This window comes from Chenopodium quinoa, unplaced genomic scaffold (genome assembly GCF_001683475.1).
Source record: "Chenopodium quinoa cultivar QQ74 unplaced genomic scaffold, ASM168347v1, whole genome shotgun sequence".
In the NCBI taxonomy this organism is placed as follows: Eukaryota; Viridiplantae; Streptophyta; class Magnoliopsida; order Caryophyllales; family Amaranthaceae; genus Chenopodium; species Chenopodium quinoa.
Window position 1 is genome coordinate 1,158,413 of NW_018744949.1, and position 23,082 is coordinate 1,181,494.

General features: G+C 36.4%; 1 long non-coding RNA gene across 3 annotated transcripts; it reads left to right on the forward strand.

Annotated features, from left to right (window-relative positions):
• On the forward strand, positions 1–5,049 carry LOC110706244. 3 transcript variants are annotated; one of them, XR_002508283.1, is made up of 3 exons: positions 1–2,492; positions 3,840–4,215; positions 4,352–5,049. It is a non-coding gene; the product is annotated as an uncharacterized LOC110706244 (long non-coding RNA). The 3 variants fall into 3 exon arrangements; XR_002508282.1 differs by having other exon boundaries at positions 3,840–3,933; positions 4,139–5,049; XR_002508284.1 differs by having other exon boundaries at positions 1–789; positions 889–2,492; positions 3,840–5,049.
• The last annotated feature ends 18,033 nt before the right edge of the window (positions 5,050–23,082 follow it).

The window sequence follows — 23,082 nt, forward strand, 5'->3', positions numbered from 1 at the left end:
AATCAATTCGATGTGCGTGCGTCTACAACAACAACAAATTCGAATCAATTTCGAACCAAAAATCAGAAATTCGAGGTTAGGGTTTTTGGGTTATTTACCTTTGCGTTATATTGTACCAGTTCTGAGCTTTCTCCTGCATTGAAACAACTTCTGAGGTAATGTTTGTTAATCAATGAAGTTTTTTAATCAATGAATATCAATTTCAGTTTCTTGCAACTTTTAGAAATTAGAAAACTCGGTTAAGATTGTCTGGTAATTGTGATAAGGGCTTAAGATCTACTATGCCAAAGGACTGTCGCCCCAAACTTGTTGAGCTGCTTGAAAGATGCTGGCAACAAGATCCTGCAAAATAGCCAAAGAGTTTGTTTTTACTAAATTTATTTTTGATTGATTATTTTGAGCTCAGGTTCCATTCTATTAGTGTTTTAGAGTTAAAGACCTTAATTTTAATTATGTTCTATAGTTCATCCACTCTACAATTACCTAGATTTACTTCATAACAAGGGGTAATTAGTATATTTTCAGCCTGTTAGTTACTCGAAGGCATTATTTGTTAGCATTTGAGTGACAGTGCTAGTTCTTTTGCTTTTGAGAATGCTAACTTGAGCCATCAACTGCCCTGAAGTTGTGAATAGTTTTCTCTAGGATCTGTTATTTATTTAAAAGGTTTTTTTGGGTTTCGCAGATCTAAATTCTTCAAATCGAAGTTTGTGGCACCACTAATCTGATATATGAAAATTATCTACTTCGTATCTCAGTTTTTTGGGGGTTACTCTGGGTTTTGGTTTGGTGAGACAATTACAACAATAATCATCGCCTTAATTTTTGTGGTTATGACAATTCTTGCATCTTTTTTATACCTGCTGTGTTCTCATGTGAGCGCTACAGAGGATTCTACACCAATCAGGAATAGGAGCAGTCAAATGGTGTCCTTGCAGTATGTATTGGTAGACCAGATTATTAGCCTTATACTGTCTTATGTGATATTATTTTGGCAGGTTCTTTTCCTTTTCTATCAACCTCATTTTTTAATTTAATGTTCTTTTATTTTATCTCTTCATGGAGTGCAAAGTTCCCTTCTCCTAAAAAATAGTACCCTCCTTAATGGTGCAATCGAAGGAAAAAGTCTTCTAAGATGGAAGTAATGTGCAATAGATGAGTAGAACAATAAATTACTATTTTAGAAGATTGTCTTTTATAGTACTTAAAATAGCATAATTAATTTCACAATAGCTTTAGTGTTATGGAGTATTATTAGTAACCAAATGAAGCCATGCCTCGTGTTATTGCGTGTTTTGGTCATTGCTTATTTTGTTATAATTGGACCTTGTGATGTCTTCACATATAATTATTAACTTCATTTTATTTTTAATCGTAAAAATTGATCAAGATATACATGATTCGGTTAGGATAAGGTTGTGACTGGACTATAAGATTTGCTTTTATTATTCTCACTCCTACAGCCAGATTAAGAATTTAATGATAGTGTTTATTAACTTATGCAATAATGGAATTGGTGACTATGGTCAAATTATGTATGCTAATATAAGTGACATTGTTAGAACGGAGATAAAGGATGAAAACCATGGAAGGTATGTGTTGAACATGTTGGGTTTGACTTTGAGTTATGTGTGATGGATCGACTTCGACAAATTATAATAACAGTAAAATTAGCAAGAGTATAAGTGGAAAGCTTGATGGATTGATAACAACAAACTGATTCCAAGGGGTGAATACCTTTAGGCTATCAATCTCACAAGTAGCTTTAGGCTACAACTCTTTCAATAGTGACTTGAAGTCACAACTCTCAAAGTGATTCATTCCCATTTCGGCCTACCAATTCCTCTCTCCCCCCTTCTCTATTTATAATAAAGCTAAAAAATATTAACCTAATAATACTAGACTTTCCAAATTGCCCCTCCTAAGGTTAGTCTATTACATCATGCCGGGTTGTTTACCCCTTCAAGTGCATGATGGGCTTGGTTGAAGTTCGAGTGTGGGTTGTGTCAATATGGGTGTTGGGCAAGTTTATAACAAGTTAATTCAGCTTAGGGTCAGGTTTGAGTGTAATAACTATCAAGTCTAACTCAACTTCCAACTAGGGTCAAAGTTTGAATCAGAAAATTCTTATTTGATAAACTTTTCAAAGTTGTTCAGTTATTCGATTTTATAATGAGTTTTTATAATTTTTGATTAGTTTTTTTTTTTGTCGTATGAATTCATTATTTGCAGCTTTATCGAATTTTATAACAATATCAAATCAATTACATGCGTTTTATACTGTTCAATTATCTTTCATGTTGGCATGCAATGCCTATATATATACATAAGCTTATTGTTTCAAACATCATTTTCCTTGGAATTCTTTGTGATATGTTAACTGAAAAACTAATATAGGTTGCCTCTTCCATTTTCAGAATGAGCCCCTTTTAGACTTGAATATGTTCCTTTCTCTTTGCACAAAGCACATATCACGACGAATGTCCATGGAGGTAATAGAGCCTTACATATAATAGCTGCTTTGCCAATATGCATTTATTTGCAACTGGAATTTGCTTGGAATTGATCATTTTGTCCTTTTGATATATATATATATATATATATATATATATATATAAATATATATATACACTTTTCTCAAATATAATATTCTTATCCTAATGTTTCTCCTTATTATTCTTTCTTCCTCTTTCTGTCTCTCTAAACAATTTAATGTAATAAACTCTACATATATAACTACTATTATACTTCAGATACGGAGGATGAGAGGTATCCTAATGATTATCTACCTCTCACTAATTTAATCATATTTTAACATTAATAATGTATTAAGAGTTCGAATAAAAATAAACAATCTAATAATAGTTATTCCAAAATTAAAGTTTGTGGTTTCCAACAAGGATATGGGCGTATGTCTACTTTTATTTAGTGGAGGTTAGTTTGGAAAATATTTGGATTATAAAAGATCGTTCAAAGTTCAAGAATTCTATTAAGTGGCATGATTATGTCTTGGGTAAGGCTGTTTCACACTAATTTATTGTGAGACATTAAAGTCGTGGGGAAAAAAAATTGGTAGGAAATTGTTTAGAGATGCTCACTCATTCTCATAAGCGTTTGGCGGGAGGCTCGACAATCGTTGATAGTTATGTCAACGATCAACATTCTCATAAGCGTTTGGCGGGAGGCTCAACATTCGAGATGCTCACTGTAGCTTTTCTTGTTGAGCATGAAGTTTAGGGTTGGGTGGATGGCATTGCACCTATGAATCCCAAGATTTTTGGTCCATTCAGAACTCATCTACTGCGAGGGTTTACCCCACTCTCCCCTCCTGCTAATCCATAAATTACAAAATTCACTTGACATGTACAAGTAGTTTTATTTATCCATCCCCCTGACCCCCCCTCTCTCCTCCCCCCCTTCCCATCTCGTGAGAAAAGCTGTTTTAAACTGATTTCAGGCTGTATGTCAAATTATGGATTTAGCCCACTCTCCCCTCATGCTAATCCCTTAACTTCAAAAACAAATTTTCATTTCTTTGATTTCACTTGACATATACGAGTAGTTTTATTTATCCATCCCTCTGCTCCCCCGCCCCCTTTCTCATGTGAAAGCTGTTTTAAACTGATTTCAGGGTGTATGTCAAGTTTGGTTTTTGCTATATCATTATTATTTTTCTTGAAGTGGCTGCGACCATTTTCCTTAAATTGTTTTTCTATGTGTAGTGTAAAAGCTTAAGAAGGCATGTTAATGGGTGCTTGTAAATTAGTGATACTTATCCTAACAAACAGTTCTTTGCATGGTGGATGACTATATCTTTTAAGATCCTTCTTTATCTTAAGACTGGTAGGAACTGAGGTTGCTCAGGGAGGTAGTTCAGTCCTGATCTGCTTTAACAATGTTGAAAAACGGTAACAAGGTCGTGCCTTTTCTTAGGTATGCTGTAACTCTGTAAGTTGCTTGCTTCCTCTTCTCATCCTTTCAATCAGAATAGATTTTTTTGAATTCTCTATGAGTGAGGGGCTTGCCCAATCTCAACCTCTTGCTATTCAGGTCACTGAGTCCCGATCTCATAAGACAATTAAGTGAGCTTTTTGTGGATAAAACCAAAAGTGTGACTGATTTATATTGCGACTGACAGACTGGGGGTGCACTGGCTGAGTACGTTGTGGCAAAGTAAGAAAGTTGTTCGACCACTGGAAGTTTCAGCACCCAAAGGTGCAGCCTACCTGTTCCTGCCCTTATTGCTCTATTAAGTTGTTGCACATTCCACACCCGACTATTACATCCACGAAGAACTTGTACAAGACTAAACAGGCCATCTTCTTTATTTAACTGAATCCTGTGATTTCAGATTATCAATGATTTGCTTAATCCGACTGGTCAGAATCTACGTGTAAGAGAAGATGCCCAGGTTTGTGTTGGTTTCAGTTATTGGCTAGAATATAATCTTTCCATATTATGTCTGTTTTTGGCACTTAGTGTTATGTCTTTTCTGCTGCTCCATTATTTTACTACATTTATTGGAATCATTAGCTGGTTCGTTGTCCATTAGAGACGATCTCAGTAATCTAAAGTGGCTTATAAAACACAGCAAGCCCATATACACAGGAGGCCAAAACAACACCTACACACATCTAGCAAACACACCATAAAAAAACAGCACCCAATCAAAAACAGACCAGCAGCCCACCAAAACAGCAGCACCATCCCACACCACTACTGTTCAGAACCCAAACAGCAGCCCAACAAGTACAGAGCAGACACCAGCAAGCCCTGTAGGAAAACAGGTAGACAAACGGCACCAGCTGAGCATAAAGTCAAAGGAGACAAACTCTAAATCCATGAGCAGCAGCTCCCAGCAAGTCCTGACAAAGACAGCAGCCTGCACAGAAAACAGACACATCTGCATCACCACCAAGAACTAGCCTAGCAACACAGCAGCTCAGCATCACAGCTCTCCAGAAAACCAGCAACATGGCTGCAAAAGGAAAACAGAGAACAGCAAAGTAGTATCAACACAGTAATATCAAGTGGGTTTTTTTTTTTTTTTTTTTTTTTTTTTTTTTTTTTTTTTAGTTTTTTAAAGTGTAATATTACAAGTTATTGAAGAAAATATATGTGTTTTATGTATATTTTGATTATATATAAGTATTTGGTACAATTTAAGTGAAAAAAATACAATTTTTTTTTTTTTAATTTTTTTTGGGCATTTTTGGCACCGGTTTTGGAAAAGAACCGGTGCCAAAAGTTTTTTTTAAAATTTTTTTGGGGACTTTTGGCACCGGTTCTAAGTCAAAATCGGTGCCTATTGTATTGAAATAATAAAAAAAAAGGCGCGCCATGGGTAATTGGCACCGGTTAACCGGTGCCAAAGAGAGTATTTGGCACTGGTTAACCGGTGCCAAATCTTTAAATAGCCACCGGTTTTGAACCGGTGCCAAATCTTCAGAGATTTGGCATCCCTCAAATACCCAACGGTTCAAAACCGGTGCCAAAGAGGGGGTTTGAACTGGTGCTTATTTGCCTTTTTCGCCTAGTGACTTGAGTTGAACTCAATGAGGCACCTCCCTTTAGGTGAGAAAACCTCTAAGTTCGTAATACTCTAGTCTTATCTTGGTCTAGCCCCGGCTATCCTCCGGGGTAGAGGCCGTTCGGGTCGGGTCTCGAGGGTGGACTCCGTTGGAGGCTCTCGCGCTTGCGAAGCTAAGGCTTTGAAGTCCGAGATCTAAAGGAGCGAAGCACGCGTCGAGGGTAAGAATGTCATTTCCCTTTCTCTCTTTTATGTTGTTAATTATGTGATTAAATATTTAATTGCTTTAATTAGTGAGCGTGGTCTTGGGCGGGTTTCTCTTCCGTGTAGCTTTGGACACTACGAAACCCAATAGCGGTATCGGAGCCGCGCTCACTTTAATTATTGTGACTAATAATTAATTAAGGTGATTTAAACTGGATATAAATTTCTAGTTGTGCTTTCTAATTGGATTAGAAGCTCGTTTTAATTAGTTTTAATCTCATACTTTTCCTAATTTTAATTGGCCGACAAACCCAGATTTCGACTCAAAAATAGTTATTTTTGGGTGGAATTAATGTTCTTAATCGTTTCTGACCGTTTAAGGGTTTTCCAGAAGCCAAAATCCGCCCAGAATTATGTTTTACGAGGGGTTTTTCGTTTTTGACGAAATTTTTTAAATCTTTTAACCTTGATTGTGAAGGTAGATTAAATGTATGGTTGCATCCCTAATCTACTACAATTATAAACCTCATTAAGCATGTTTATGAAGTCATAATTGGTGCTTAATTTGGTATGTTCATTTTTCACATAAACTTGATTTTTTCACATTGTTGCAAACAAATTGCCTCAAGTGTGAGTGTTTTTATAATTTTTGAAGTCCCTAATAATTTAAAGATCCAATCTTTAATTGTTTATTTTGTTGGAACTTTGATTTGTTGAACTAATTTTTAGATTTAATCATTTTTGGGTTGATTAAATCCTAAAAGTTCAAAACTTGTTATTGAAATTTAATTAATCTTATATTGGAAGATGTAATTTTTCAATTACACACAAGTTATTGTTGGAAATTTTTCATTGGATGAAAGGTTTTATTTTTTCCAACCTCCTTGTCAAATCTCATTATTAATTTATATTTGATTAAATTAATTATGAGTGTAGCCCTTCAATTTTGTAGCATCAAGATAGACCTAAATTGCTTTAAAGAATGGTTCTTGAATAATTTAGGCTTGTGCACTATTAAATTTGAATTTAATTAAGTTGGACTTGTTTTGTTTTCATTTTGCTCTAAATTGATTCTAAAATAAATTTAGTATTAATTTTATGTCACACATATATCGGGAATAAAATCCCGAGCCAAGTGCACGCAAATCGAGGTAAATCGCCCAAAATGCACTCTTGGGCTAGCCGGGCTGCTCATAGCAGCCCACATGTGGCTGCCAAGGTGTTTTGTGGGCTGCCATGCTTCGAGGGTGTGCTGATGTGTGGTGGGCTGGGTGCATGTTGTGTGTGTGCTTGGTGCGTGGTGCGTGGCTGTTGGGAGATACTTGCGAATGCTGCTGGGCAGCAAGGTATGCGAGCCCCAGCAAGCCCAGCCACTCGCTGCAAGCGCCAGCATGATGCGTAGCATGCTGCTGGTGCCAGCAAGCGTGGCGTGCATTGCTAGACAAGCATGCCAGCACCCCAAGCACGCAGCCCACACTCGTTTTTTGGGTGGGCCGTTTTTGGCATAGTGTTGGGCTATTGTTTCTTGCGTAATTTTTGTCGGTTTTAATTTTAATTTTATTTAATTTTTTTAACGAGGCTAGGCCTCGGTTCTTCCGGCTCTTGCAAAATATTTTTGACAAAATTTGGATTAACTGACTTAATTAATAGGATTAATTAAGTTCGATGCGGAATTTAGTGGGAGCTTCGTTAATTGCATGAACTAATTGCGTTTTAATCACATAAAATATTTAACAACTTTGACTAGTTTTAATTAGGCGCGTTAATTGGATTAACCACCTAAGTTAGTTACTAGTTTACGCGTGTTATGCATTGTTACTTGTTTTTTGTTGTAAAATGCATGGGCCATTCACATATAGTGAATGGATGAATGGAATGTATATATTGTTTCACAGGTTTCGTGAAAATGGCAACTAGTGGGGCCTGAATAGGATAGTAAATACGGACTGCGATCCGTTATGTATTTTTGTAAATCTAAATACGGTCTGCGTATCGTTACGTATTTTTTACCTTAATATTTAGATTATTCCTAGTCATAGTAGCTAGTAGATGCTTAGTTGGCGGAGATGTCTTGAAGACGGCGCTTCTGAGAAGACAAGTTAAAGAAGTTGCATCGGAGACCCTTGAAGATTTGAAGACTCAAGGGGTCATGCTAGTTGCCAAAAGCATCTTTTACTTATGTTTTATATATAATTGTGTTTATATATATGATTGAATTATATGATAGATGCATGTTTAGAATTTTAAATGTTGCGATGATTAATTAAGTTCACTTAAATCAACCAACATAGAAACCCTAGGTCCCTATAATATTGAGCCAAATTTGCCATTCCAAGAACGACACTTACCGAACTAATGCACGTGGTGATGGGCTACGCCAAAGGGAGGCATCACCGCTTCCCTAGGAACGTAAGGTATACTAGGTATACAAGTCGTCTTGGTTAAGCTCAACGATATCAGTAAGGAGTCCTTAGATATCGTGGAAATGGAGATAAAATGTCAAAGAAGCATTAGATGCGACGTATTATCGAACCAAGAGTAGCTTAGATCTATTAGCAATTGGATTGCTTACCCTAAAATATTAAGTGTTAAGACAAGCCAAAGCATGCTTAATCACTTTCTGATTTTTGGGATCTTGGAATCTTTTTATTCTCGCCTAAAAGGGACAGTTTTTTTTAATGCGTGGATAAGACGCGTAATAATATTGAAAGTTTACATGTATGCTTTGAATTTCAAACTTATTATGATATGAACTTGGTAAATGGTTATACTTTGCACTTATATTTGTAGAATTCTAAATCAAATTATATTGTTTTCAATGATTGGTAAAGGAAATTTTTTGAGAATGGTTCTCAAAGAATGGAAAGACATTTCTAAAATACAACCTCTCATAATTGACTTTTATGATTTAAGTCCGAAAGGACGGTTGGACAGGGTAGTTTTGATGAACATGAAATATTGAGTTGAAAAACTCAAATTGTCAATAGTTGACAACCAACATATCTTTTCGCTTCATACACAAATGAGTAGTACTCATTGATGTAGCAATTCAAGTACGAATTGAAGGAAAAGATGGAACTTTGTTTCACGGCGCATTAGATGCTTAATTATGCCTAACAAAGTGTAAAAGTCAAGGCACTTACAGAAATGGTTCTTAAAGTTATGAGATGGTGTATGATAAGAAATATGGGAAACAAGGAACAAAAGAAAGGAATAAGATTCTTTTTCTACCCATGTGTTCATGTTATTATGGTCAACTTAGCAATTCGTTATCTTCATAAGTATTGGATACTGCTTGAGTGTTTCGCTTTGAAAGTGACCTCAAACCACTGAAGACAAGCTAAGTTATTGACTTACAAGCTTAAAATGAAGCAAGTAGTGCTGCATCAGCTGTAAGGTCACTTGTTTTGTTTAAAGTCCTTTTGAGCCAAGGCTGGAACGAATAATGGTTATTGTGTTCCATAATCAGCAAACTATCTGTTTACACACGGAAAGAATCACATTCAATAAAAGATCAATAGTTACGGGTTTTATTTGAATTGCATGGTTGTCTAACCCATGAGTCAAGAATGCATGATCATAAACAAAAATTTCCCTGACATGAAAACTCAAAAGTTCAAATCATGGACATGATTTGTGTTCCAAACATCTTTAGCTATGTCACATTGACAAGAACATACTCAAGGATCTATTAGATAGACTCTTGATAGTTGAATGATTCGGAATCGTTCTAAGACAAGCAAGTCTTACTTGTTGTAATTGACAAAGAAAAGAGCTATTGTGCTTGGCATAGACTAGTGACTCCAAAAGCTAAAGAGGATTCCATTACTTCAACGTCTCACAAGAATTTGAAAGAATGTTGCTACATTCATCAAATGTGAACAAACTGGACCTTGAGTAGCTCAAATGTTCAGTGAAGTATAGAATCGACTTGGCAAGATATCAAAACGTCTAGATTAGATCGAGCGATGTTTGCTTGAGCCAAGAGTGATTATATCAATCTTATGAAATTAAAATTTCATAATGAGCTCCACAAAGAATATAGTATGTCTTAACGGAGACCTCAATGCCATTTGGAAATAACTCGAATGATGATGGATCACATCCCTTCCTATAAAGTTCTTAAAGATTTGCACAAATGACTAATGTTACACTAAACAAAATTGTCGAAGCTATGAAAGGACACCATATTCAGTTACGGATAGAAATAGTTTCTAGCGTCTTTTCAAGTATATGTCTAGAACTCTTAGCTCAGTGGGAGTTGATTGGCTCAGTGGGAGTTCATTGACTCAGTGGGAGCTAAATGGCTCAATAAGGGCTGAGGTAGCTTGAGAAGGAGCTAACTGTTTGATTCACAACGAACTTTTACCCAAAGACAATGTACATGTCTCTTTGTAAGCATTCAAGTGAGACTACGGGCATTATCTCCACAACCTCATTGAGAACATAGTATTTGTTTCTCTAAGTGGTGTCTTTCTGGAAAATAACACATTTCCAAAACGACAAGTGGGAGGAAAGTGAACTCGATGACCATCGAGATTAGCAACAAAGTTAAACTGAGAATCTCCGAAGACTTTAGAAGGGCTTCATGAGAATGATTGATCAAGAATACTCAAAGGACTTTACAAGTGCCTTAAATGAGAATTCAATACTCACAAAACTTTAGAAGTGGTGGAGTAAGATCAATATAATCAAAGGGTTTTAAAAGCACCTTGAAACTCAGTGTTTGATGCAATTACCCGTATAGGTATAGAATTCACCAAACACTACACGAATAGAGCAAATTGGCAACGGTTCAAACCCCCCCAAAGGCAACAGTTTTGAACCGTTGCGTATTAGAGGGTTGCCAAATCCCAAAATAATTGGCAACGGTTCAAAACCGTTGCCAACTCAAGAAATTGGCAACGGTTAACCGTTGCCAACTCAACAAATTGGCAACGGTTAACCGTTGCCAATTGCTATGGCGCCTTTTTTTTCTTAATTAAATTTAATGCAGTTGGCACTGGTTAACCGGTGCCATTGACTTGTTTTTTTTTTTTAATACTTCAAAATCAGCATAAACATACACCATAATCGTTATTCTCAAAAAAAAAAAAAAAAAACACCAGAATCGTATCATCATTCAGCAGTAATCACTAATGAACAACAATGAACAACATAATATACATGAATATATTATATTAAATAAATTGTTATTTTACAATTTATAAAAAAATTATATAAATAAAAACGTAACAATGAACAACACAACACCAAATCCTTGGATCTTGAATTCTTCGTTTATGAGCAATTGCTGTAGTTGTAATACTACCTGCATCAATTAAATTAAAACCCCAAAAATCAGAAAAAATTTCGTACCAATAACTTGGAAAGTAATAAACCCAGAACTTTAAACAAAGAAAAAACCATTGTTACGTTTTAGTCTAGAACTTAATAAACCCAGAAAAAATCAATAATCTAGAATCTAATAAACCCAGAAAAAACTAACAAAAAAACTAGAAACAAAAAACCTAGAAAAAACCAAAGGAATTCGAACCTAGAAAATTCGAAAAAAATCCGAACCTAGAAACCCAGAAATTTAAACAAAAAAAACTAAAAAAATTCGAACCAATCAAATTCGAAACCCAGAAAACAATTCGAACTCAAAAACCCAAAAAAAAACCAAAGGAATTCGAACCCAAAAATTCGAAAAAAATCCGAACCCAGAAACCTAGAAATTTAAACAAAAAAACCAAAAAAATTCGAACCAATCAAATTCGAAACCCAGAAAACAATCCGAACCCAAAAACCCAGAAAAAACCAAAGGAATTCGAACCCAAAAATTCGAAAAAAATCCGAACCTAGAAATTTAAACCCAAAAAACCCAAAAAATTCAAGAAATTAAGAAACCGAGAAAAAATCGAGAAAAAACAAAAAAAAAAACCAGGTATTCGAACCTAGAAAAACCCCAAAAAAACGAAAAAATTTCGAACCCAGAAATTAAAACACGAAAAAAAGCAAAAAAAATTCAAGAAAATACCTTGCTTGGTAGCTATAATTGAAGAAGAACGAAGGATTTGAGAGTTTAGAGAGATCTGAGGTGCATGTAGATGAGAGATGAGAGAGAACGAAGGAGCTCTGAATGAAAGAATAGAAAATAAAAGGATAGGGGGTTGATGAGAGAGAATGAATTTGAGAGAGAGATAGAGGGGCTGAGGGAAGGAGAAGCCCAAATTTTTTTTTTATAAAATCCTTTTAATTTTTTATTTATTATTTTTTTTTTAAAAAAAAAAATCAGTTGGCAACGGTTAACCGTTGCCAACTCTAACCCTATTATTTATTTTTTTTTTAAAAATTATCAATTGGCAACGGTTAACCATTGCCAACTCTTACCTTTTTGTTTTTTTTTTTTAAAAAAAAAAAACAGTTGGGAACGGTTAACCGTTGCCAACTCTAAAATTTTAATTGGCGCTCATTTTAGTTGGCGACGGTTTTCATGAACCGCTGCCATAGGGGGGGGTGCCTATTTAGTTTTTTCTACTAGTGAAAGGCTTGGATTGAATCCTATAAATTTCTATTAAGTTAGAAATAAACCTAAGACTTACAAGCATACTATTAACCATTGGATGGTGAGGGAATAGTGTCTTGTAAATTAGCTACGACAAATCCAAATTCCGAATAATGGTTAGAGGCCATAAAATCCGAAATAGACTCCATGTTTGTAAATCATGTTTGGAACTTGATACATTTGCATGAAGGGTGAAAGACCCATCAATCACAAATAAGTTTTCAAGAAGAAAACTGACAAATGTAAAATGCATAGTGCATACAAAGCTAGATTGGTTGAAAAGGATACAATTAATTCACGGCGATGATTTTAATAAAAACCTATTCACCAATCGGAACGCTGAAGTCTTTTCGTGATTGTTCTAGAAAAATTGCGCATATGAAATATGGAAAAATACGAAACCGCCTTCCTGAAATTGGATTTTGGAAGAGATTATGGAAATAGTCTAAGGGTTTTGTAATTCTAAATAATGCTAGAAAGCAAGCTCAAGAAATCCATTGTGGGATTAAGTGAAGCATTGCATGTAGGAATTTGAACATGTATTCTCATAAAGTTAATAAAAGGTTTGACTTGTGGAGAATCATAGAAATTCTTATAAATAAGAAGTTTAGTGGGAGCAAGAGTCAATCTTGTATGGTCCAACAAGAAGTTTATGAATTATATTATGAAATGACTATCAAATGCTAAATACTTAGATTTGATAGGATTTTCGACAATGGACCAAGCAAAAGGCAATACTTAGTACATAGTGGGAATTAAGATCTATTGGATAGACTTAATTAAATGATTAAACGAGTAGAGGAATTTACCGTGTTAAACATGAAGGACTTGAAAAGGCTTTCGACCCATATGTATAAAACTAAGTAAATGTTTGAATTAAATATAAGCTGGGAAAATACTAAGTCAAACAAGAAAGACTCTAGTAGAGACTTTCAACCGTATCACATAGCAAACAGTTTAGCAAGACTCAGTGAGACTGAATGAGCTAAAAGGTCACATGAATGGAACATATTGGGAATAATTCTGCAATTAAAACCATCATGTATGCTATGATATGGAGTCGTCACTCAACTTACATGCTTAGAGCATGAGAAGTATAAAATACCAATCAATTTAAATCTAAGTGATGAATCGTTAGATTATGATCAAGAAAAATCCAAAGTACTTTGATAAGTAAAAGGGGATAAGTTCTTGACGCATGGAAACAAATGTAATTTGAGAATTGATGTTGCAAGCACATCCTTAGCAAGGATTAGATCCTTAATAAGGAAGCCGTTTATAAGCACGAGCTAGAATGCGTCGTGGCTGGAGAATGGTAACATGGACGCGCATCCATGTATAATGTGCGGAAATTTAAGGTAAATTTCCATAATAAAAAATGATTATGGTCTCCCAAATCATTGTGAGCCATTCGGAATGAAATCCGAGCAAAGCACCATCAGAATGTTTACTGAAATATATGTTGAGAATATTGTTGCCTAGAAGGCAATAATAAGAAAGTGTTCAATGGAAAGTTCGTTGTCGATCATTGATTGTAGGTTGTCAAGTTGAAAGATCTCAAGTCATGAAAATGAGTGGGAGCCATCACATGGACAATAAATCCTAACTCACATATGATCCATAACACTCTTTAAATTTTATCATCTTATTATGAAATTGTTCGATAATGAAGATGCTAAGATTTGCAATGTAATAATAGCTAAACCTATGCAATAAGTGAACAACAACATTCACCAGATTGCATGAAAGAAATCAAGCATATTAAATATGGGTGTGATTTCTATAAATTTTTTGTGAAGAGTGTTACTCTTAAAACATTTGGGGAAAATCCATTTATCATAAGATGAAACGTTTGGAAGTTTCATGGTGGAATAAAATTTTACTAATAAAATTCCACAAACTATTTAATTGTGGTTTAGAATTAAATAATGAGTCCATATATTTATGAGAATATTCAAAATAGGGTATCAAGACCATGTCTTGGATAAAGAAACACCTGTTAAGTGAACATTGAATATTACAATCGAAAATTATCCCTAATCAAGGTCATTTAAATGATGGACGATTAATGACCACTTGAGATTGGTGTTTAATATGATTTATAGCACCGTTTCTTGTGCTACGAGGACATGATAGTCATAAATCAGTTGCACAGGTACTAGTTTGGAACTGTACCAGATCGACCTATGAGAGTACTTTAAGAGATTTAAAAATCGTCATAAGTATATTTCTCATTATAGCTATCGGAACCTTTTTCCTCGACCATGAGTATTGCAAGTTCTCTTGTTTGAGTACTAGTCGTTTTGATGTTGTCAAACGTCTGCCGTAAATGGGGATTATAACGGCAACACTCAGGCGACTAGGTCCTCTTAGTAAGAAAAGCTTACAGTAAAAGCTAGACTGGGAATGTCCCCTATTAACAATAGGGAATGTGTCTTTGTTGATTACAAGGCCTCTCAAAGAGCGAGACTGTGAAAATGCATGGCCGTGCTCAGATGGATTTTAGAAATCATCTGTTTATTGGCAGTCGAACTCGGGAATCGAGAAACACTTCTGGACGTAATAAGGATGACAAAGAATCTTACCTTATAGTTCATAAAGAGACATTAAGTGACATAGGAAAAGGGTTATACACTAATTGCACGCTTGTCCAAAAGGACAAGTGAGAGATTGAAAGGAATAGTGTCCTTCCAACAAGTGTATTATTTCGATAGAGGGTTCATAATTATTAGAAAGCTAATTCTTCAGTGAGGTCAAGAGATCGGAATGCATAGGTGGAGGCCACTTCCGATCAATAATAGTAATGAGTATTTAATATTACAGCTTAATCTCGACTGAACCCTTCGGGTCACACCCAATCGAGTAACCGATCTGAGACGACAAATCAATCCGAAGGATTTGATGAGTCATTAGAGTATTACGAACAAAGACGTCGGATGTCGAGCTTAGAGCGTCGAAACCGAGCGTCGCGAGTCGAGTCGAATTTAAAATTCGACGAGATGAGAAAAATCAACAAACGACAAGTATGTGCTAAGCCGTAGCCTCGCATTGGCCTATCCATGCGAGTGTTAGGCTAGCCTAGGCCACGCACCATACCAAGCTTGCTAGCAGCGCATGCATGCTAGTATCGCATGCTAGTAGCGCTGGCTTATTTTGGTCTAGCCCCGGCTAACTTCCGGGGTAGAGGCCGTTTGGGTCGGGTCTCTAGGGTGGACTCCGTCGGAGGCTCTCGCTCTTGTGGAGCTAAGGTTTTGTAGTCCGAGCTCTATAGGAGCGAAGCACGCGTCGAGGGTAAGAATGTCATTTCCCTTTCTCTCCTTTATGTTGTTAATTACGTGATTAAATATTTAGTTGCTTTAATTAGTGAGCGGGTCATGGGCGGGTTTCACTTCCGCATAGGTTTGGATGCTTCGAAACCCAACAATCAACAATTTGGTAAGTTCTTGGCTATGGTCAAGAACCTTGAGGTAACCGTTCCTTTTACTGATTTGGTCTCTCAAGTTCCGATGTATGCAAAGTTTTTAATGGAAATGATTACTAAAAGGAAAGACTTTGGTGGTGTAGAAATAGTCGCTCTAATTGCAGAGTGTAGTGCTATATTGCAAATTAAATCCCCTCCTAAGCTTAAGAACCCTGGTAGTTTTTCCATTCCATGTCATGTAGGTGCATTATTCATTGATAAAGCTTTATGTGATTTAGGTGCTAGTGTGTCTGTTATGCCTCTTTCTGTTTGTAACAGGTTGAATATGGGAACTTTAAAATGCACACAAATCACTTTGCAAATGGCGGATCGTTCTGTAAAATACCCATTAGGTGTTTTGGAGGATGTCCCCGTTCGGGTTGGGAAATTTTTCATTCTTGTTGACTTTGTAGTTTTGGATATGGACGAAGATAGTAATATCCCGATCATTTTAGGTAGACCTTTCTTGTGTACTGCAGGTGCTGTTATTGATGTCAAGTCTGGGTCTCTTAATTTGTCTGTTGGTTATGATACAATAACTTTTAATCTAACCAATGCAATGAAGTCACCTATGCTTGAGAATACTTGTTGCAGGATTGATGTGATTGATGAGATTATGAGAGATGATACGCCTCGTGAGTTGGCTAATGATCCATTAGAAGCTATTCTCACTGATCGGAGGATAATAGCTTCTGTGTATGCTCTTGATAAGTTTTGTACTTACCTCATTGGTTCGAAAGTGATTGTTCACACTGATCATGCTGCTTTCAAGTATCTCCTAGCCAAGAAAGAGTCTAAATCGAGGCTCATTCGATGGATTTTACTCCTCTAAGAGTTCGATTTAGAAATTCGAGATAAAAAGGGTGCCGAGAACGTTGTTGCAGATCACCACTCTCGATTGAGATTTCAATCTACTTCGGATAGCCCTATAGATGACTCTTTCCCAGATGATCATTTATTCTCTATTTCCTCTATGTCTCCATGGTATGCTGACTATGCTAATTTTTGTGTAGGTGGTTCACATCCTCCGGATTTGACTTATTAACAATGCAAGAAGTTTTACCATGATGCTAAGCGGTACTTTTGGGATGACCCTCATTTTGTATCGTAAGTGTGTTGATGGGATGTTTCGGAGATGGGTAGCGGATTGGGATACTCATGGTGTCCTTCATCATTGCCATAATCTACCTTCTAGTGGACATCTTGGTTCTATTGTGACTGCCTATCGAGTGCTTCAATGTGGCTTCTATTGGCCCTCATTATTCAAGGATGCTCGTACCTTTTGCAATGCATGTGATGAGTGTCAAAGTACATGAAATATATCGAAGAAGCAAGAGATGCCACAAAATGGGATCCTTGAGGTTGAACCTTTCGATGTCTAGGGCATTATGGGACCATTCCCTTCCTCTAGCGGGAATCGATACATTTTGGTTGTCATCGACTATGTCACTAAGTGGGTCAAAGCTTTTGCGTCGCCAACTAACGATTTGAAGGTTGTTATGAAGTTATTCAAGAAGATCATATTTCCGCGTTTCGGAGTCCCAAGAGTTGTTATTAGTTATGGTGGTTCTCATTTCCATCAACGAAATTTTAAGGGTCTTTTTAAGGAACATGGAGTTACCCACAAGGTTGGATTGGCCTATCATCCTCAAATGAGCAGCCAAGTTGAGGTATCTAATCGACAAATCAAGAGAATCCTTGAAAAGGTAGTAAAAAAATCCCAGAAAGATAGGTCATTGAAGTTGGATGATACACTGTGGGCATTGCGAACGGCCTGCAAGACTCGTTAGGAACAACTCCGTATTGGTTGGTGTATGGCAAAGCTTGTCATTTACCGATCGAAATGGAATATCTTTCACAATGGGCCGTCAAGGAGATTAATTTAGATCTAGAGAAGGCCGGTGAAGCGAGACTTCTTCAATAGAACGAGCTAGACGAGATTCGGCTTGATGCTTACTAGAACCATAGGCTCTACAAAGAGCAAACTAAGAAGTTTCATGATAAGATGATCCAAAAACGAGAGTTCAAGATTGGTGACAAGGTGTTGCTTTATAACTAAAGACTTTGGCTCTTTCCTGGAAAGCTTAAGTCTAGATGGTCCGGGCCTTTCACAGTCACTGATGTCAAAACACATGGAGCCATTGAGGTTGTTAGTGAAAATTGCACAAATTTCAAGGTAAATGGACAAGTTTGAAGCTATATACCAAGGGTGCTTTTTTTAGCAAATTGGAGATAATTTATCTCTCCGATCCACCAATTGATGCTTGATATTGAGGTAAGAAGTCGAGCTCATGACTTTAAATGAGTGCTTATCGGGAGGCAACCCGATTTCTTAATTCTTTCTCTTTTATTTTATTTTATTTATTTTTAGTTTTCTTATAGTTTAGTTTATTTTTTCTTTTCTTCACTAACATTATTAACGTTTCTTTGTTTTTTTTAGTGAAGGCTTATTTCATTAAAAAAAAAACAAAACAAAACAGTGTAGCAGCAGCTAGCTTGCAGCCCCAACCCCGCGAGCCTGTCCTACGCCCCCAATCCCCCCCTCCGCAGCTACTGCCAGCCCGCAGGCCTGAACTGTGGCCGCAGGTTTTGGCGAGTAACCTAGAAAAAAAAAAGAAAAAAACAAATTAAAAACCTGAAAAAAAAGAAAAGAAAAGGAGAGAAATTGAAGAACGTAACCACTTCTTTCTCACCCCTCCTCTCTCTCTCTCTCTTCCTCGCCACCACCACCACAACCGCACCACCAGTGGCGACCATTGCCCACCGCACCTTCTCTCTTCTATCACGATAATCCCTCTCTTCCTTTTGAATTTCATAAACCCTAACTATTGAAATTGAATTAGGGCTTTTGAAATTGCAAGTTGTGTGACATCAATTGGGTATATTGGGAGTATCATTGGACCATTATAAGAGGTTTGACATATTATTGATGCACAATTCTCATTGTAGAGGTATAAATTTCAAAATTTATCTCTTACTATTCTACAATTGTGCTTATTCTTGAGTTTTCACCTTCGTATTATTTACTATACAAGTTGGTGTGGTAGTGTTGATTTTGTGTAGATTCTTTGTGTGGATTGATTGTGAATTTTGTGGGTGACACATATTTGGCTTTGGATTATTCATGCTCATTGGTTTGTGATTCTTTATTGATTAAACTTCTCATCACTTTCACCATGAGGACAAGAACACGAACCTCTTTGCCACCCAAGCCACTCTATGACCTCAATGCATACTCTCTTAAAATCACAAAAAAGCCACCCACCAAGCCCACAAAATGACCTACACGATCAAAGCTAACCTCTAAAACCTCCACACCTAAAGCACAATCTATAGTCCAACCTCCACCTCCATCACCATCAACTCCACTTTCTTGGTTAATTGAGTCCTAGAAACAATGTGCTAAGAAGCTTAAAGAACGAACCATGGGACACACCCTTTACTTTTCCCTATCAGATGCTAAAAACCTTGGGTTTGATTGGTTGTTTAATAGCATTGCAAGAACACATGGGTGGATTAAGGTCCTTTGTATTGATAATGATATATGTCCATCGCTTGTCATTGAATTTCTTGCCTCACTTGATGTTCACTCAAGTAAGGGATATGTGGTATTTTTTTGGATGGAAGTGAACAGATAATGTTGTGGGATGATGTGAATGCGACTTTTGGATGGCCCAATAGAGGTGTCATGGTTCCAAAAGAGTTTATGAAATTCAAGGGAAATCCAAGCTACTCTCTTTTTGCCTCTAGTACTTTTGGAAAAAAATTACCAGGCTGAACAGATTTGGGAGTCTGGTGTTAGCAAATCTAGTTCTATTGGTTGTCCAGCTCTTCGCATGCTCCACCGATTTATCCTTCAGTTATTTTGACCTAAGAGTGAGGCCGGCCAGGTAACTACATTGGATCTAAAACTTCTATGGTGGCTCACTAGATCTCATGGAAACGTGAGCCTCAATCTCGCCAAATTTCTCATTGATGCATTTTTATGGGAGCGGGACATGAAGAAGGGCGATATATCCATGGGTGGATTTGTTTCTGTGTTGTGTGTGGCATTAGATGTGGATTTGAAAAATCGAGAAACATTTGCATCCACTAACTACATCGATTAAGCTGCATTGGATAGATTTGGTTGACTATTTCACCGCTCTAAGGATCGGTATGTTTGGTTTGTTAAGGGTTGCCAAAGTTCTAATGCAAAGTTAGTGTACAATATTTTCCCGAATTATGCGCCCCATGAAGTGCAACGTACTTTCCCTTGTTCACATTGTCAATCGACGGCCATTAGATCATCTAGCCCGGTGGTTGAAGATACCTCTCCTTCTCTCCTTCCACCATCTTCTAGCAACCCAACTTATAGTACTACGACAGCTCCACTAACTCTTGATGAGCAAATGAAAATTTTTATGGATTCTTGTCTTTCTTTTCAAGATTCAGTTCTTACATGACTCACCACCATTGAAGGACAAGTACAGGATCTATATGCTGAGATTCGTGATTTGCGTCGCCATGTTGGAGCTCCCAGGGCCACTGTTTCTGCTGTTGTCACTGCTACCATACCAAATGGTAGTAGCAAGTCACTTTGAGTGAGCCATACCTTTCCTTTTTCCTTTGTATGCTTGTGCACAGTGAGGACACTGTGCTTCATTCAAGCTTGGGGGAGGGATACTTATCTTTAATTGCTTTCATAGTGTAGGTTTAATTGCTTTCTTAGGACTATTGTACGGTTTGTACCATTCATTAGGAGTTGGAGTTTACGTGCAATGAAAAAAATGTATAGCTTTCTTAGTTTGGTCTAGTTTAATTTTGGCATTCTTTTGCCTATCTTACATATTTTGACTTCGAACCGTGTGCGGATTAGATTAGACTCTCTTGAGCTTCTTCTCATCATAGTTATGATTTTGAAATTCGGTTTGTGTGCTTTATACGTTGATAACTACGTAGCAATGTAGCCTGCGATTAATTGGTTTATGGCAAGATGTTTTGCTCTTTTTGAGTCTAGCTAGTCGGGATTTTTGTAGACCCTAAGCCATGTGAGTTTTTGAAACCTGATTGATTGACTTTCATATTTATAACAATCTATATTTTTTTATGTGTGTTAGTTCCTGGTGCAACTTTGATCCTGATTTTGCCTTGAGACTCATAGTAATTTGGTTGTGATGAGTGCATGACTGATATGATAAAGGTCTTTCTTTTTCTTTATTTGAGCCTCCAAAAGGGTTGTTTATTTTTTTTATTTTTTATTTTTTTCATTTTTTTTAGGTACATTTGATCCCTAATTGCTACCCATGTTGAGCTTTATCCTTCATTGAATTAGCCTTATTATAAGCCTTAAGCCTCAATTAGTTATTATTCCCAAGTCTAGCTTGTGGGAGTTGTCCATCTTGTGATTTTTATTTGGCTAAATATTTGATTTGTGGTGCAATAAAGGAGATTTTTATTGGAAGTTCAAAGTTTATTGGAAAAAAAAAGAGAAAAAAAAAATAGCAGAAAAATGAGGTATGAAAAGAAAAAAATAAAAAAAGAGAAGAATGAAAGAGAAATATATATATATATATATGTATATAAAAATATATATATAAAGAAAGAAGAGAAGAAGAGGAAATCAATCTACTTTGGTGTATAGTGTTTTTTGATTTGGCTTTTATGGTGTATGGAGAGGCTAGATGCTAAACGAGGTTATCCTTGAGATGCATTTGTGTTGTTATTGTGGACTATCATTACCACTCTCCTAGGTAGCTCATCTCTAACGTTTCTCAAAATGTATATCCTACCTTTCACCCTAGCCCCATTACAAACCTTATAATACCCTTTGATCTTCATGCATAAGTTATGATTGAGTGGAATGTGTTTTGAGTCAAAATTGAAGAGTATTTGTTGCATTCTGAGTCGACATGGTATAGGTTGAGAGTTTGTTATAACCCTAAGCTAGTTGGGGCACCTCTCGTGCTTGACTTCAGGATATCTATAGGAAAGTGGAGACTAGCTTGGAAAGAGACTTTTTGTGGCCTCTAGATTGGTAAGTTAACTGCAGGACTATGAATGCTACGTGGTTCTATATGTATCCGAGCCAGATTTCAGTTTCGCTAAATTTGGTTTGATTGTTTGCTCGAGAGACCAGTCCATCTTATTCTAGTTCCCTGGAAGTCTTGGTTGTCTTGTTTCTCCGTCTTGTGTCTAGTGTTGCTTAGGGACAAGCAACGGTTTAGCTTGGGGGAATTTGATGAATCATATTTATATAGTTTTTTTAGGCACATTTATGCTAGTTCATTGATTGAGGGATTTATGCTCGTGGATGTTGGCTTTAAGGATTTTATGCATGGGAAATGAAAAGAGCATCCACGAGAGTCGCTATGGACCTTTCGGAAACGAATTTTAGTTAGAAATAGAGAAAAACGAAGGCGTTTAAATCCAAGCAATGCAGTCAGCGACCCACGGGATCTTGCTGCGGGTCTGTCCTGCGGCCACTCGAAGGTTGCTGCTACTACTGCCAGGGCGTGGCCACCAACCTGCGCCCGCAGGTTTTGTCGAGTGATTGAGCAGCCTTTGAAGCCACGAGCGACCTTAAATCTTCACGTCATCGGTGCACCGACTTTATTTGTGTGCCATATCATCATCTACCATCCAATAATATTCTAGCTTATGTATTTATTTATTTATTTCTATTTTAATTAGCTTAGAATTAGGTTTTAATATAAATACTTGAGAGGATTTTATTTTTCTACTTATGCTTTATTTTTTAGATAAAACGCTTCTCTAGTTTTGTTCTCCATTGTTGAACCCTAGTTTATTACTTTTCATTAATTCAATCATCGAGGTATTTCATTTAATCTTTCGTTCTTTATTTTATTCATTATGAATTCTAGTATATTTATCTCGTTTGTTTTGTTTATTTCAATTATGAGTGAGTAGTCGTTTTCTAGGGCTAAGTGAGGGAAGCCATGTTTATACCTTGATTATTTGTGCTTATTTATTGATGAATTCATGAATTAGGGTTTGAATAATTCCAATTGATTTGTGCTTTGTTGTTTGATTCATGTAATTGGTCAATATCATGAGTTGATTATTTAGGTAATAAAAATTAGAAGTGAAAGATCATATTTTTAAAGGCTTAATTACAATTGGCGAATTGATTATGTTAGCGACCGAACTACATATGTTAATTCGTAAGCGTGAATTCTCGATCATAGGATTAACAAGTGCTATAGTTATTCGACCTAGTTTATTTATTATTGGATTGTTTGCATTTCTAGGATTGGTATAAGCATGGTGGACCGAACGTATGCCCTAGACCTTTATCTATTTGAGAACAACCTTATTTTCATTATTGTCCTAGTTTAGTTA